Source organism: Gavialis gangeticus, unplaced genomic scaffold (genome assembly GCF_001723915.1).
Source record: "Gavialis gangeticus isolate Ggan-Ray unplaced genomic scaffold, GavGan_comp1, whole genome shotgun sequence".
In the NCBI taxonomy this organism is placed as follows: Eukaryota; Metazoa; Chordata; order Crocodylia; family Gavialidae; genus Gavialis; species Gavialis gangeticus.
The window spans coordinates 17,729,150-17,741,926 of record NW_017729034.1 but is presented as its reverse complement, the minus strand read 5'-3'; the positions used below and the strand labels follow the sequence as shown (position 1 = coordinate 17,741,926).

Sequence of the window (12,777 nt, the reverse complement as noted above, 5' to 3'; positions counted from 1 at the left end):
GCCACAGCTGGAGTACTGCGTCCAGTTCTGTGCGCCCCACTTCAGGAGGGATGTGGACAGCATGGAGAGGGTCCAGAGGAGGGCCACCTGCATGATCCGGGGACAACAGGGCAGACCCTACAATGAGAGACTGCGGGACCTGAACCTGTTCAGCTTTCACAAGAGAAGGCTGAGAGGGGACCTGGTGACCGTCTGTAAACTCACTAGGGGGGACCAGAAGGGTTTGGGAGAGACCTTGTTTCCCCTTGCGCCCCCTGGCATAACAAGGAATAACAGCCACAAGTTGTTGGAGAGGAGACATCCATAAGAACTACTTCACTGTCAGGGCGGCTAGGAGTTGGAACCAACTTCCAAGGGAAGTGGTGCTGGCTCCTACCCTGGGAGTCTTAAAGAAGAGGCTTGATGCCTACCTGGCTGGACTCATTTGAGCCCAGTTTTTCTCCTGCCCAGGCAGGGGGTCGGACTTGAGGATCTACAAGGTCCCTTCCGACCCTACTTCTATGATTCTATGATCTTCACATGAAGACTCTTTAGAGGTACACAAAGCCAATGAAAAGCAGCTCCAGAGTGTGTATCTGACAGGATGAAGGGGAAGCAGAGGTGCCAGCGATGACAGTTCCATGATGCACTTCCTTGAATTAGCTGCATGATGCACATTATTTAGAACAGAAAGCAATAGAAGATACTTGGGAAGTGATGCTACCAGACTGGAACAGGTCATCCAAGATGAAAATTTTATGCATGCTAGGAGAAAAGATAGCATCTTGTATTCTGGTAGAATACATGGCAAGTAATATAATAATTTTATAATACAGTTAGTTTTAAGCCCCCCCCAAATTAGTGATTAGGGTCCTACTGCTTTATACTAGAGATTCTCAGCTGGGGTGCTGCAGCACCCTTGGGTACCTTGAGATCCTTAAATGTGCCATGGGGTGCCATACAATATTAGCGCTGCTGAGTGAGCAAACACCCACACGATTCACAAGATAAATCCACAGTTTTCAAATAGGAATTCATAATGTCAAAAACACAACACTGCTGTGGTCTGGGTTCTGAGTTTTTCCATAGTCAAGGAACAAGTGAAAGCTAAGAGCTGACATTTGTGAGGAGTGCCTTGAGTCTAAAAAGGTTGAGAATTACTGCTTTAGACTCTATACCAGTACCATCTTCTTGCTGTGCTTGTCCTGAAATGCCTGCCCTTTTACTGGTTTATTGTTGACTAACATGAAAATATATATATGCATAGTATCTGTAAAACCAAGAACACAATAACTGTTTTATTAAGTAGTAAAAATGTTTATGAATTGTCCAAAAACCATATAGCTGCAAATTAATTTGAAGAGCATACTTCTAATAGATAAACTATGGATTGATAAGCTGTTGCATCCCTCCCATCTTTTTTTTTTGTTTTGTTATAGATCACCTTCATAGAACTACATTCTCCCTGTTCTACACACACAATTAACTGAATGTTTCACTGTCTCCTGGGCCTCCTTGTTATTCATTTGCACTCTACCATGACTTTGCAACTCTTGTCTACTTGTATGGCCCTCACTACGATCATACCCATATACCTCACTACTGTTAGTGGACTTTGCTCTCTCAACAGCCTTAACAAATACTGTCTCCATTTTACCAGGAAGGTAACTGAGACAGTTTGGCTGATTTGCCAAAAGCCAAACAAGAAGTCTGTGACTAAGTTTGGTATCCTGAGTTCCTCGCTAGTACCCTAGTGACTAGGTCATTCTTCTTCCTTGATTCTTTTTCTTGACCTCAGGTTTGAGGTAGCACAGAGGTATCCAAGAACCTCTCAAACAGCATGCATCTATAACAGGTGCTGTTCAAAGAAACAAAGATCAGTCACTAACAATAGTGAAAATAGTAGTTATGGGTACACTCAGCAATCCCCAAAAGATAAAAAGTACCCTTTCCTCAAGGTGCTGTTGGTCTTTTGTGTTCCGTTTTCACATTATTTTACAATGTTTCTCCAGCAACATAGCACCCACAGTAAGATGGTAAACAGCTCCTCAATTTCCGGAAAGGGGATGCTTGTTGTTACATGTCAAGATTTATTTTAGATCTTTAGAAGGGTGAACAAGAAAATTGGAATAAATGAGACTCCAATTATGCTACTGCATCTTCTAGAGCCTTACACCTGGAGGTATATTCACAAAAATCAATCACTGTTCAGACAGGCTACAAACCAGCTGGGGGGCCTCCAAGGTAATGCCACCAGCTTTATTTTTAGAATAATGATGAAATCCATCCTACTAAAGCAGCTTGGACAATGCATGGAGATATCCACTGCTTTGTAACATTCCCAGCAAATCAGAACCCCTCTTGTACTAAAAGTTATCCAATATAATGAGGTAACACAGGAAAAAGCAGATTTAAAATTATTCAACAGTTAATTATCTGTGAGATACACAACTCCTAAGTTTAAGTATCATGCATAAGTGGCTCTCTCTCTTTAACAAGTGGTGTCCATGAATCACTGATCCCTTTTTAACTGCCAGCACGATGAACTACAAATTTTCCACAAAATTTCTGTACTGCATTATGTTCAATTAAAACAGGGGTTGGCAAAATGCAGCCTGTGGGCCAGATGCAGCCCGCCAGGCCATTCTATCCAGCCTGTGGGGCCCCTAAAAAATTTAGAAAATGAATAGTTATCTGCCCCTGGCTGCCTGTCATGTGGCCCTCAATGGCTTGCCAAAACTCAGTAAGCGGCTCTCTGCCCAAAACAATTGCCTGCCCCTGAATTAAAACAAAGACCTGCTAAGCTGAATGTGAACCTGTGTTGCACTAACACAATGATTTAATAGAATGGAAAACTCACAATAAAATTGCTTACATTTTTAAACTGTACATCACAGGCCATTAGTGCTGGAATTGCGTGAGTGTAGGTAGGCATCCAGGCATGTGAAGCATGGTGGGAAGAGAACAGAATGAGGATATTGGGGAATAGTGATACAAAGGGAAAATGGAAAAGACCAAAGAGATTTTAGAAGGGACAGTCATGGGAGAGAACAATGAGAAGAAAAGAAAGGGGAGATTTTGAGACCTAGTCTAAAGCACAAAGTTTTCCTAGCATAGCTGTGTCTGCTAAGAATGTGAAATTACACCCCCTAGCTCATAGCCACATCTTCACTAGGGTTTTCCTAATGCAACTATGCTGACAGAAGAGCAGAAGAGTGCTTGTGCTGATTTTGTCCATTATGTTCAGGGTGGTGGTATAGCTAAATCAGCAGAAAACTGCTTTCTGCTGGCATTTGCTGCATCTCTACTAGGGTTTTGCTAAAAAGCCATCTGCCAGCATAAACCCCAGGGTAGGTAAACCTTTAATGGTATACTTGTATCTGCCTCCTTAAAAATACAAACAGCAACTGGCTAGAAGAATTCTCATAAAGGTTAAACCCACAACCCAGGTGCGGAGGGCGTGGGGTTGGAAACAGACCTATAGTGACTGTATAGAAACTTACTGTTTTTAGACCAGCCAATACTTCTTTATGGCTATCAGCAGTCTTCTGGCAAGCCTCCCAACTGTTTAAGTTAGCCCAGGCCATAAACGGAGAGAACTCCTTATCAAGTTTTGTAAGCCTCATAGGAGTTTTCAAAGGTGGCGCTATGGTCTCTTTTTATAAATCTGTCACTTGTTCAGACAAGCACTTGAAATTCTTTGCATTCTGGCAGGTATTTCCTACCTGGGACAGTAACTGGCTCCATATCCCACAAAACACAGAAGAAAACCCTTGTGGTTTCAGCTGAATTTTCATAATAAAATAAACAAAGAAGGTTGAGTGTAGTGGGAAAAGTGCTGTTTGTTTCAAAGGAAGCTGAGGAACAGGACCAGAGCTATATGAATACATAAACAACTGTGAGGGTATCCTAACTGGAGCCGGGTCCCCCCTGGCCCAAGTCCCCGAAAAGGGGCAGTTCCCTACAAGATTACGAGCGACTCCCCAGCTCGGACGTGCGTATGCGCTTCTCGCCTGCCACGACTTGCTGTTAATCTATATCTGTCCAGTTGGTAAGGCATGTGCAGTCCAGGAATGAGACTCTCGTCCTTTTCAGGGTCCCGTTGTCCTGAGGGCTCCTCCACCCCTACACCCTCGCCCGGTCCTCCGGTAGGGGCTGTCCGCCCTGTCCTGCTCTTTTATTCGTGGGGACTGCGGACCCGCCAAAATAAATAAAATGTAGTCCATAGAAGAAAGGAAAATCCCGGCCAAGGGTCCCTCCGGGGTGGTACATCTGCCCCATGCCTTGGCCTGGGTTCAGGAGTCCTTGCTCCCCTCTGGGTCTTCACCCGCTCTGAGCGGCTCCACCTGAGCGGTTCACCAGCCGTGAACCCTGAAAAGAAAAGGAAGGCAGGGAATCCTTGTGTCCACCGAGCCTGTCCCACAGTCACATTGCCTTGGACCTGATCCCTATGGGGCTCATGCCGCACCCTGTGGCACTCTTGCTTCTTCAACCTTACTAGGTCTACTTCCCAGGGTACGGATCCCTGTCTCGGGGTCCCGCTTACCCCAAAAGGTCCTGCTGCTCCTTCCGACAGCCCTGATCCGCTGGGGCACCTTCACTCCGGTGGCGCTTCTGGCCCTTGCTGCACCTGATTCCGCCGCCTCCGGACCCGCTTCTCCCGGCTCCGATGCCTCCGGAGCTGTCCCCTTTAGAGCCTGCACCAGTGCTCCCTTTGAATTGGCCTGGGTTGCCCCAGCACCTCCCACTTCCGGGTTCCTGCGGAGTTCAAATTCCCGCTGCTCGTCGCTGGCCACACTGTGTGAGCGGCGTTGGGTTGCGTCGACTCGGGATCCCTCCAAGCTCGGCACCTGCTTCACTCCCTTACAGCAACTAATAGCCGATATGGTCTCAGAGCAGGATACAGAAGAAGTGACCAGAAGTCAGTTCAGTACAGACCAGTTTGATGCTAGACAGCTGAGGGAAAAGTATATGCCCTGGGTTACCTGCCATGGAGGAAAGTAAAACTACACCGATGCAGATTTGATTTATTAGAAGTCACTCTGGTTCTCATGCAAATAGGTGGACAGATAAGCACCAGTGGCAGAAAATGTACAGGAAGCATACCTGTTCACTCCGATATAAATATATTTCCACTACCAGTTGAATGTTCATGAGTAGACAGGGCCTCATATTGCCTACTCTTCAGGATAAGGATTGTGTTTTCATATTACACAGTCACATTTTCCAGCACAACAGGCCTTATGGGGAATCTTGTTCATTACAAAAACAATTAAAAGTAACACACTCACATGTCACCTCCTACAAAATATAACATCACTCCTTCCCTGGCTTCCCACTCCAAAGTCTCTCAGACTGTGGCATTCCTGCTCCAAAAATAAAGTAAATACATGAACACATACCGGCTCCTAACCCATCCACACACAAATGAGTCAATATACAGGTTCCCCTAGAACAGTCAACACATGCACAGTCAGGTATCTCTCCAACAAAAGAAATTCTGCTTCCTTTATACTGTCCCTATCCTTCTTTCTTGGCCTTCTCTTCTCCCTAACCCTTCAAATTATCTTTCAAACCTGCTCTCTCAGCTCCCCTACTTCTCTATACTTTGCCACGTAGTACTACTTTCAGTGTGGGGCAGAGGGAAAAGTGCTTCACTACCTAGTTCAATCATGTTAGACTCAAAGCATCCTTCAGAAAAAGGTAGCTCTTATGTTTCACTCATTTTTAAGTGCAGAAAAATAGTAGAGCAAATCTTGTTGCAAAAAAACCAAAACAAAGACAAAACACTCAGAAAGTCCATGAAAGGTTAAAAGGTTTCGACATTATGGATTGTTTTTTAAATCTCTGAGTTTATCTTGTGAATTGTGTCTTGGTCCTTGTACAGCTAACACTACTAATATTGCTCAACACCTTTTAAAGTATCTTGCAGCACCCCAGCTGAGAATCACTGATGTAGCTGGTGGCTCCTCTTTCTCCAGAGTCTGTTAGCTACAATACAGCAGGTTAATAATCTATGGTAAGTGGAGAGAAGGAACGAGGAGCAGATCCTGAAGGGGTGCAGTGGTGCAGTTACACTCCCTCTTTGATTCCTGGTCAATCCAAAAATCTAAAATAAAACTGTGTAGTAGTGGCAGCAGCATTTCTAGTCAGGCAGCACTGAGGGAGCACTTGAGTTCATGGCTCATTATGATCTACCTGATCCACTGGTGACGTGTAGGGGGTGCAAGTCAGTGCACATGCACCCCCTCGAGATTGGTGGCACACCCTCTGAGATTGGCCACTGCCAATGGTGCCTGCGGGCAGTCACTGCTTGCCACACCTCCCCACCCCCATCGTCAATACCGCTGGTGGTGTCAGCAGGTGGTCGCCGATTGCTGGTTGCCACCCCCCCTCGCCGCCATCACGCCCCCGCTGCCTGTGGGCGGTTGCCATGCCCCCTCAGCCTCAGCAAGCATGCAACATTCATGACCTGATCCCTTCAAAACTCTTCATTCCACAGGTGTTAACAACCCACTCCTCCTTTTTAATGGTATTGTTTCAGGCTGCTTGTACATGCCACAGGGGTTTACTTTAGTTTAATTTTCCCTAAACTGAAGTGGTGGGTTTTTAAAAACACCCCCTGATCCTTACCTGCCTCTCCAGGGGAAGGGGGTGGGGTGGGAGAGGTGAGCTGCCAGTGGGCCAAGCAGTCCTTGAGCTGGGGAGGGGGTGTGGGGGTGGAAAGAGTGTCTGGTGCTTCGACCTGCTGCTGCCGTGCCAGCACCTGGCCCAGGTGTCCTGTAGCTAAAAAATAAACTCAGGTGTGAAAACAACTTTCAAAGTACTGGATGCGTTAAGGTGCTCAAGAAGGCTTCATTTTGTTTTATGAATGAGAGAGATGCACATTAATATTAATGATTACAGAACTAATGAAATAATACTCTTAATTATTTTTTCTTAGTTTGTTCTTTTTTAATGCAAAAAAAGTGAGGGGGAGGAGGGGACAGCACCAGCTGGACCCATGTCCTGGTGAGCGAAGGGGACAGGGAGAACTGTGATTTTCAATGATTAAAAAAACAAAAATCAAACACCAAAATATACAGGTATTTGAATTTATTTTATTATAGTAACTGAGGCACTAGTAGGCTTCCAAACTGCTTTAAAATTGTAAATATAAATAAAAATTTGTGTTCACCTGATACCTCTCTCTCTCTTTCATTTTAATCATGGAAAAACAAGGATTAAGGGTTTTTTAATTTAAAAAATTGGCAGTTTTTATATCAGAGAATTTGGGATTTTTAAACAGGGAAGATCAGACTCCCCAAGCACATACTATTTTCCCCACAGGATCCCTAACTCATCAAGGTGAACTGTGTCCACCAGTTGACCTCCTATTCAACATCCAGTTGCTTCCATGTTGTTCAATGTAGTCATAAACCTTTTTGGCAGCACATCGTACAAGTCATGGTCTACTAATGAGCTTTTCAATTGCATTCATCAACATTGCATTACCATCCTCTCTCACAACACTACCATGAAGTAAAGTGGTACCTATCAGTAAAATGTGAAATGAAGGCAAAGTGATTAATGCCGATACAGTCAACTAATTTTGGGCACCCATCTGAGATGCCCAGGACTTGATTTTTCAGTATTATTAAACATATTACTGTAAAAGGTATAAGTGCAGCCCCAATAGACTTCAGTTTTGCAGCTTCAAAGGATCATCATAACGTTTCAAGCCAGGAGACACAACTAGTCGCTATCTATGAAAAGTTTCCTTTAAGAGAGAGGCACAGATTTGCCAGGGTGGCCGTAAGCTGCCTCAGTTGTGAGCCTGTGCTTTCTCTTGCTACAATCCCTGCTTTTATCATGAGGAACCTTCCAACTTTGGCAACAAACAAAACCTGGATCCTATGGACCAGGCTCTACTACACAGTGGACATGTCTACACATGTGTATTAACATGCAGCAATAAGCTCCAGAGTTTACCGTTCTAGAGCTTATTGCTGCCAGGCACATGTCTGCACATGCAACCAGAGCGCAGCACCCTGAGCTGGGTCGCAGCAGTCCCAGCTGGCAGGGGGCCTGGGGGTCAGCCCAGGGTTACTCCAACCAAGCTCAATGTGCTGTGGAGGAGTTGGTGTCTACACACACGCTTGCACACAAAATCCAGAGCAGGAGTTTATTAGTTTCATGTGCCCCAATTGGGGCACAAATGTAGACACCGAGACGTTTACTGCATAGTTTAATTAGGCAACTGCACAGTAACTGTCTTGTGTAGACGCATCCAGTCTTGAGTACCTTTTTCAGTAGGTCCAGTAGGGACACTGTGTTGAAAATATTATGGGATAGAGTGATAATTCCATAATGCCTATGGTATATTCAGATAAATAAGTGATTTCCATTCCAATAGCAACTTAAAGATAACATTAGATATTTTTTGAATGACCAGGTTTGGACAACGTGACAAAAAGGCAGGCTGAGGTGTTCTCTAGAACAGTGATTTGTCAACCTTTTTTCATTTGTGGACCTTTGAAAAATTTCAAATGGAGGTGCAGACCCCTCTGAATTGTAACTGAGTATTCACATACTTCTGATTGATCAGTCATCTTTCATGAACCCCTTAGATGGAGTCTGTGGATGCCACGGGGTCCGCAGACCACAGATTGAAAACCACTGCTCTAAACTATTAATGTTCTAAAGCTAAAAGTTGCATGGACAAAATTTCAGAGCTATGCAAGAGAACTTTTTAACTGTTGGCACAGTATAAGAGTAAGAGTAAACGGGATGACCTAGGTAATATATGTACCAGCCTAATGTCAAAAACAGGCAGAAAAAAAATGAGCAGCTCACACTGGACTTGCATAAGATGTCAACAGGAATTTATAGGGTAGTTTTAATACCACAAACTAAGGTTTCCAGACAACATTTAACTTGTGTACAGACCACAGAATCATAGAAAAATAGGGTTGGAAGGGACCTCTGATGGTCATCTAGTCCAACCCATCTTTTATTAATAAACTGGAATGATATAAAATAACCATGGCACATATTATATGAATGCAAAAATAGTTAGGTGATATTGTTCAAGATCTAACCACAGCAAGAAAACACTAAGTGACTATATTTCACCTAGGGACATGCAATGACCTGCTCTTAATCCTACATTATTTTTTGTCAGTTACTTGCTGGAAAAGATTAATTACCAATTCTTAGCAAATGACAAATCTCGATTGGTTGGTAAACTAAACATATGTGTTTCAGCAGAGCCAAATGTAAGGCCCTACATTAGGAACAGAGAAACGTCCCTTACAGCAGTAGTTCTGAACCTTTACAGGGTCAAGGCATCCTAACACCACTTTTCTGAATATGGCAGCACCCTGACTGAGAATCACTGCTCTAGATGCATATCAGGTAGGAAGAGAGGTTATTACAGCCTCTGTATTTGGTACTGGAGAGACTGCTATTGTATACTGTGTCCAGCTGCAGAGTCCAGATTTTGAAGATGTTGAAAAATTGAATAAGGGTCAGGGAAGGCCAACAGAATGATTAAAGGATAGAAAGCCCTGCCATATCGTGAAAGATTTCAATCTACTATGGAACTCCTGATTTCTTCTCCCTATCAAATAGAAATTAAGGAGCGGTTAATCACTACCTATCAGTATCTATGCGAGTAGCAGAAATCTGTTAAGACAGCTTGTCAGTCTAGTAGACAAAGGAATAAAGAACAAATCTGTGAAAACAAAAATTATGCAAATTTGGACCAGAAGCAAGACACAAAATGATAATCATTGGACTTCCATACCAAGGTTTGCATTGTATTCTCCATCTCTGAAATTTTTAAAATGTAGACTGGCTGTTTATTGTAAAAGACAGATCAGCAGGGGGCCAAACTTTTTGGCAAGTATGCCACAAAATAACCCCACATCCTCCCAAAGTGCCACTCTGACCCTCTTCTCCCTGCTTGATCTGCTGTTCTGCTCCCTGCCTAATGTACTACTACTTGCCTTCTGCTTCCTTTCATGTGCTTCCTGCCTGATTTGCTGCTTTTTGCTGCCTGTATCTGCCACTGTGCCACCTGTCCCTTCCCCAGTCTGCCATGCACAGAGACCACTTGTGGTACCTGTGACACAGATTGGCCCTCTCTATTTCTAGATGTTAGACTTGAAGCAAAAATTAATATAGACAATTCCTTTGAAGGAGGTCAGCCTAGACAATCATGATGACCTTTTCTTGCCTTAGCACAAGATTATGCACAAGATTACATAAAAGCATTTTGCGACCAGTGTTGTGCTGCTGGACACAATGGCTAATAAGGTACCACAGGTTATGGAAGGAAAAATTATATGTGATCAGGGGCTCTAGAATGGACCTGGAACCCCAGAAGGACCTTCTGGAGGGGTGGATTGAGATGGGCCAACATGGTGATGCCTGAATCACCTGAGCAAGCAAACTGGAAGATCAAAAACAAGTATGATCCAATGGGGCTACTCTAATAACACAAATATATGCCAGTGCAGTGCAGTACAGAACAGAATATGGAGCACTGCTTGTTTGGCAACACCTTGGCAAGACCTGTACAAAGAAGGACCTTGTTGCAGCAATGGAAAGAGCCACTGCTTGTGCACAATTCTGGAAAAACAAGGTCAAATTAAGGCTTCATAGACAGCCTCAATACTGCTACTCCCTAACTTCTAAGTACTTGATGTTGCAAACGTAATATCCTTTTAGCTTAGTTTGGGTGTGTAATTGTCAGTCAGAGCCAACAGAATAACTACTTGCAATAACAGAATGTCATTCTCCGTGCTTATTTGCACTAGACAGAACAAGATACTTTGCCATTGGGTTCACTGTTATTTGCTAACAACAGAATTGTGAGATCTGAGAACCTAGATTCTGTTCCAGGCTTTTCAGGAGAGTATGCTCCAGCCCTGAAATCCTACTTCTCTGGTTTCCCCCAAAAGCCCAACACCTTTGACTCCATGTCCTCCAACCTGTCTTTATGCAGTCATCATTACTCTCCCTCATCCCAGCTCTTGGCTCCAGTCCCAGTTTCCCTCAGAGGACTACCCTTTTGAGACTCTGTCAACAACCTATTCCACATTCAGCTTGCTTCTTTCTCCTCATAAAGCTTATAGCTGTCCCAACTTCATCCTAGCTTACCTGCAGTCTCTTCACTGAACTTTAATTTTCCCATATCCCCCTCCCTTCCCAACTCCTTGTGTCCCCATGTCTTTACCCATATTGCCCTCATATTCTCATTGTACCTGGACCCCTCATCAGATCTGTATCCCTTTCTCTCTTGTCCCTGCTTCCTCCACACAGTAATTTTCAAACTTATTCTCCATCCTCAGCCAGTCTCAGTTTCTCCTGTCAACTGAAACTACATTTGTACCAAACTTATTCTTCTTTTTTCTGTACTCAATTCACACAGCTTTCTCCTCTGCCATAGCACAGGGAGCAACGAAGGGAGTAAAGAGTGCCTGCTTAGTTCCAGTGCCGCACCAGCCTTTCTGACCTCTGCAGTCCCAGGCTGAAACAAACTCAGTGTAGATGGGATCTTTGGAAAAAATAACTATGAAGCTCCAACAAATCTCCAAGCCTGTGCAGACATGCAAGGGCACATATCTCAGCCAAAACCAGCTAAACTTTCACAAAAGGTACAATTCTGAAACCATGGAGTATAAACAGAGATGACATCATTTCTCTTAAAAGGAAGCCTTTTGGTTCAGGAATCCTACACACTAGGCTCCTTTGTCCACTGTCCTGCTTTAAGTACCAGTGAAGTATATGAGACAGTGTGCTAATGCTTCTTCCTCCCCCTCCAAGACGATGCTGTATAGTTAACTGAGGCTCATTTAAGTTAGTCAGTCATTCCAGGGACACGTCGGTTAGAGCTGTGGACTCTCCCCAAATGCCTACTGGCAGAGGAGCAGCCATGCAGCCTGGAAGGGCAACATGTGTAAATGGCTGTGCCACTCCTTTTTTGATCAAGGTTAAAAACCCAGGACAACCAATCAATCAGAACTATCTCAAATGAGAAGTCCCTCCCCAGCCTTTCTGTTCTAAGGCACTGGAGGGTACTAGAAGTTGTTTTAAAACATGACAAGGCAACATGCTCTTCCCCAGCTTTGCTTTCTGAAACAGCAAAAATGTTAAAAGCAGGAATGAACCAAGCCTCAGTCAACACCTGGCATGTAAAGTTCCAGCCTAAACAGAAAAAGTGACAGTTACAAACAACTGAATACTTTCACACTGTGTCAGGGAAATCTACAGGTAATACTAGTAACTTTTTTCATTTTTCTAGAATGCTCCAACAACAAAAAAGCAAGAAAAAAAACTTGTAGAGACATCTGTACAGGAGTCAAATAAAAAAGCAAATGAAACAACCCTGGTGCAGTACAAAAATTATCTCTGTTTCCACTTCACAAGCACTTCAACAAAGAGGAGGACTGGACACAACTTCCAAGCACTGCATTGCGTTTTCGTTTCGTTTTGTTTTTTGGGGGGAGGGGCAGGAATAGGGGTGAGTTCTAGCGGGTTAAACACTCTTTTGCTTGGTCTCAGAAGAGTGGCATTTCTTCTCACCAGCACATCAGCCACAGCGCTGGCGACGCTGTGGCTGCAGGTGCACGGAGCAGGGAGCTGCGAGCTCGTTCCTGCTTCAGTGATGTCAGGAGCAGGCAGAGGACAAGAGCGAGCCCCGCCCAGGGCAGGCGCGGCGGCAGGTGGGGCACGCGGGTGCGCCGGCCGCCGGGGGACAGAGGCCAGCTGCAGCAGGTGGGGCGGGGCGGACAGCAGCAGCTCCAGCCAAGC

At 44.4% G+C, this 12,777-nt stretch overlaps 1 protein-coding gene across 1 annotated transcript in view; it reads right to left on the bottom strand.

Moving 5' to 3' along the window:
• Positions 1-12,777, bottom strand: part of ING4 (inhibitor of growth family member 4) — a 25,034-nt gene that overhangs the window by 11,909 nt on the left and 348 nt on the right. The window lies entirely within an intron of this gene.